Source organism: Tachyglossus aculeatus, chromosome X4, assembly GCF_015852505.1.
Source record: "Tachyglossus aculeatus isolate mTacAcu1 chromosome X4, mTacAcu1.pri, whole genome shotgun sequence".
Taxonomy (NCBI): domain Eukaryota; kingdom Metazoa; phylum Chordata; class Mammalia; order Monotremata; family Tachyglossidae; genus Tachyglossus; species Tachyglossus aculeatus.
The window spans coordinates 222,104-227,074 of record NC_052098.1 but is presented as its reverse complement, the minus strand read 5'-3'; positions in this window follow the sequence as shown (position 1 = coordinate 227,074).

Here is a 4,971-nt window from a genome sequence, read left to right as displayed (position 1 = left end):
TAGCACGCATTGATAAGCACCCACTGAAAGCTTCAGAGTTTAGGGCCAAGTAATGCCTGGTTTCTAGAGGTGATAACTGGTTTTTTTCCTCTCAGATTCGAGAGAAATAGGAGTTAATGTGGCACTCGGTGCAATCGATCGACCGATAAGCAGGTTCACTTGGTCCCTTTAAGGAGAAACCTACCCCGTCTTTCCGGACCCTGGGGAATGGAACAATGATTACAGCCTTCCAGGCCTGGGAAACAAAATAGGAGGTGGCTGTGATACCTACTCCAGGAGAGCAGTGCGAGGGGTTGGCAAAATCATGCCCAAGTGCAGCTGTGCCCCAGGTCTCCCCAAAGCCTTGTTATTTTTGAGGCGACCCTGCCCTCATCCCAGGCCATGTGGCTTCAAGAAGTTAGATGGGGCAATGAGGAGGAGAGCAAAGGACTGTCGGGGGAGCGACTAAGGGTGATGAATGGGTACCATGGAAACTGAGGGCTGCCAACTTTCTGTTCAACTGCCAGTGAGAAGCTATGGAATCCAACGGAAATCACGGGGACTGAAGGGGTTAGCTTCACAAGGGGCCGAGTTGAGCTGATCGTTTCAGCCAGGGACAGATTTATGCAAATGAGAAAATGCGTTGAAACTGCCACCCGTGTCAAGAATCCTGCGCTCGGTCCCTGGCCCGGCAGGCGGCCGTGTGCCGAGCCCTCCCGGGAGTTTGTGGGATTAAAGAAGCCTGACCGGGTGTGAGCAGTTACCTGTGTACTCTCTAGGACTGCACTTCTCTGGGAGTGACAGCAGTGTGGCCTAGTGGACAGACCGCAAGCCTGAGAGTCATAGGTTCATGGGTTCTAGTCCCCACCACTTGTCTGTGGTATGACCTTGGGTAAATCACTACCCTTCTCTGAGCCTCAGTTACCTCATCTTAAAACAGTGATTGAGACTTTGAGCCCCATGTGGGACAAGTATTGTATCTGACCTGATTTGAGGGTATCCACCTCAGTGTGTAGCATGGTACCTGGCACACAGTAAGAGCTTAACAGATACCACCACACATAGTAGGGTGAGGACTGGGCAGCCTTGATGGTCCCAGGGATAAAGGATCCAAGAGTTACGATGTAGAAGCTCAAAGAAACAAAATAGGTGATAGAATGACCTGGAGGCCAGGTGCAGGAGAGTAATTCTGGCATGCAGTAAGCTTCCTCTTGGGATGGAGGGACATCACATATCGATAAGCCCTCCTGAAAGCTCAGAGTTCAAAGCTAAGTGATACCCAGATTCTAGAAGTGCAGAATACCCGGCCCTCTCCCACCCCACTGTAGAGAAATCGGAGTCATGCGACACCTGGTACTGCAGAGTGGGTTTTCCTGGTCTATTTAGGGAGTGAACTCGGTGGTGTTTGTGGACCCAAGGAGATGGGTTCCCTAGGAAAGGCACAAATATTAAAGCCTTCCAGGCCTGGGAAAGAAAATCATGGTGACTGTGGTGCCAACTCCATGGGAGCAATCTGGGTGTATGTCAAGCTTCATGCGAGGTGCTAAGGACATTCCATGCTGATAATCACCCATTGAGAGCTCAGGGTTCAAGGCCAAGTGAAACCTGAGCTCTAAAAGTCATGGGGTCTCAGCGTTCCTTCAACCCAGCTCAGTGAGAAATCGGGGTCATTTGATGCCCGGCCCTCTTGCTTAACAGAAAAATTGGTTTCCTTGGAACATGGTTCTTATGTAGTGTGAGGACGAGGTGGTCTTTGTGACTGTGGGAGGAAGAGCCACTAGGATGAATCCCAATGCTCCTCCACAGCAAGTCAAAGCAACAAAATTGGAGGTGGCTAGCCGTCATGCCAACTGCAGGAGAGCACATTTTCTGTTTGACAAGCTTTATGCCAGGACAATGACTCCCCCTGCCTTCAAAGCCTTATTGAAGGAACACTTCCTCCAAGAGGCCTCCCCTGACTAAGCCATCCTTTCCTCTTCTCTCACTACCTTCTGCATTGCCCTAACTAGTTCCCATGATTCATCCTCCCTTCCATTCTCACAGCCCTTTTATACTTATATGTAATTTTTCTTTATTTATATTAATGTCTGCCTCTCCCTCTAGGCTGTAAGCTCGTTGTGGGCAGGGAATATGTCAGCATACTATTATTCTGTACTCTCCAAAGCGCTAGTACATTGACCTGCACAGAGTAAGCATTCGATAAATATGGTTAACTGACCGATGAGTAGGAGGGACAGCAGAGCTGATAATCGCCCCCTAAAAGTTCAGACTTCTAGGTGAAGTGATACCTGGATTTCTGAGTTGAGGAGTCCCTGGTGCTCTTCTCACCCAGGTTAGAGAGAAATTGGAGTCCTGTAGCTCCTAGTGCTATTGTGGGTTCCGCTGGTTCAAGGTGCCATTTGGGCAGAGAACGTGGCGGTCTTTTTGGGCCCCGGTGAAGGAGATCCTAAGAAGGACACAATGATTATAGCCTGCCAAGCCAGGGAAACAGAATGGGAGGTGGCCCTGTTGCCAACTCCATGGGAGCAGTTTGGGGATATGGCAAGCTTCATGCAGACTGGAACAGACAGAAATCTGATAATCACCCATTGAAACCTCAGGGTTCAAAGGTAAGTGATGCCTGAATTTCAGAAGTTTCAGGGCCTTGAGCTCTCGCTTCTCAGTGCTATGGGAAATCAGTCACTTGATGCTTGGCCCTCTTGATTAACAGAAAACTGAGTGCCCTTGGTCCACGATGCCTAGGTGAGGCAGGGACTAGGGGTCTCTGTGGCCCTGGGTGGAAGGGCCCCCGAAGAAAGGCACAAATATTCCAAGTACCAAATCGCAGCAAGTATGTTAATGAACATTGGAGGTGGCCTTGATGCCAACTGCATGAGAACAGTTTTGGCGTGGCAAGCTTCATGCCGGGTGGGAGGGACAGCAGGAGCTGATAAACAGCCATTGAAAGGTCAGAGTTAAAGGCCAACTGATGCCTGGGATGTCGAGGGGACAAGGTCCTGGCACCCATCCCAGCCCGGAGGGAGAGAAATTGTAGTTATTGGGCCATAGTTATAGTTAATGGGATCTCTTGTTCCATGGTGCCCGGGAAGGATGAGAACTAGGTGGGTTTTGTTGTCTTGCAGTGCAGAACCCACTAAAATGGATCCAAGTATTACTGTATAGCAGGTAAAAAAAAAAAAGATGGTGGGATGGCCTGTAATGCCAACTGCAGGGGTACAGTTTGGGAATGTGGTGAGCTGCATTTTGCAGCAGAGGGCCATCGTCCATTATGCCTGCTTTCCAGGAGCAGTTGGGTTCTATGGCAAGCTTTATGCCGGGTTTGAGGCACAACACATTCCTGTAAGCACCCATTGAAAGACTAGAGTTGAAGGCCAATTGATGCCCGCATTCTAGAAGAAATGAGTGCCTGGGCAGAAGAGGTGTAGGAGGAAGGGTGGAGAATTAAGGATAGAGGGAAGAGGAGAAAGAGGGATGGAGGAGGAAGGGAGCAGCTCATCAGCTTTGTACCCACACAATCTGATGAAGAAGTTGACAATCTCTACGAAGCCCAAATCACATTTCTGCTTGTAGCGCTCCAGCCAGCCACTCTCCCTCCAGAGGCTTGAGTGAGACAGACGGGGGAAGGAAGGGAATGAACTCACGGGAGGGAGAGGGGAAAGAAAATCGGAGAATCTATGGGACGGGGGGGGGACATCGTAAACGCCCACCGCCCATCCTCAAACCCCTGATTCCAACCCCCATGCATCTCATTCATTCATTCATTCATTCATTCAATCGTATTTATTGAGCAGTTACTGTGCGCAGAGTACTGTACTAAGCGCTTGGGGAGTCCAAATCGGCAACATATAATAATAATGATGACATTTGTTAAGCACTTACTATGTGCAAAGCACTGTTCTAAGCGCTGGGGAGAATACAAGGTGATCAGGTTGTCCCACGCGGGGCTCACAGTCTTAATCCCCATTTTATAGATGAGGTCACTGTGGCCCAGAGAAGTGAAGTGACTTGCCCAAGGTCAAACAGCTGATGAGTGGCAGGGCTGGGATTTGAACCCATGACCTCTGACTCTCAAGCCCGGGCACTTTCCACTGAGTCATGCTGCTTCTCCATGGAAGACATATAGAGACAGTCCCTACCCAACAATGGGCTCACAATCTAGAAGGGGGAGACAGACCACAAAACTAGACAAGTAAACAGGTGTCAGTACCATCAGAATAAATAGTTATAGCTATATACACATCATTAATAAAATACAGTAAATATGAACAAAAAAATAGAGTAATAAATATGTTCAAAAATATACGCATACTGTGGGGAGGGGAAAGGGGTAGGGCTTAGGGAGGGAGGGGGCAATGGGGAAGGGAGGAGGAGGAGAGGAAAAAACAGGGGTTTAGTCTTGGAGGTGAGCTCTCAGTAGGGCTTAGAAGGGAGGAAGAGAGCTAGTTTGGCAGATGTGCGGAGGGAGGGCATTCCAGGCCAGACAAAGGACATGGGCTGGGGGTTGATGGTGGGACAGATGAGAACGAGGCCCAGTGATGAGGTTAGCAGCTGAGGAGCAGAGTGAACGGGCTGGGCCATAATACAGTAGTGAACTGGGCTTCTGCATTATCCATGCAATTAACAGAAATACCATACAGGCCTAATAGAGTGTGTAACTGGGCAGCATGATTGGAAAACAGCCTAGGAGACTGTTGGCACAGCTGAGAGACTTGGAATATCTCTTGTAATGCTGTAGCTTTGTGTCCCGTGATGAGTCGATACATGTTAATGTGCTCCAATAAAATAACTTGGAAAGAAGGTAATATAGGACTGCAGTATAACATTTTCAACTTTTCTAGATGCATCAGTGCTTTGTCTGTGTATTTCTGAGCCCTCTCCAAATAGCCTGCTTGCATTGAGTGCATTACCGTAACCAGGTAGATGAGGACACGCATATGCTCATTTGGCAGCCAATGGAAGAGATCAGCAGGGTTGGTAGGTCAAATTTCATCA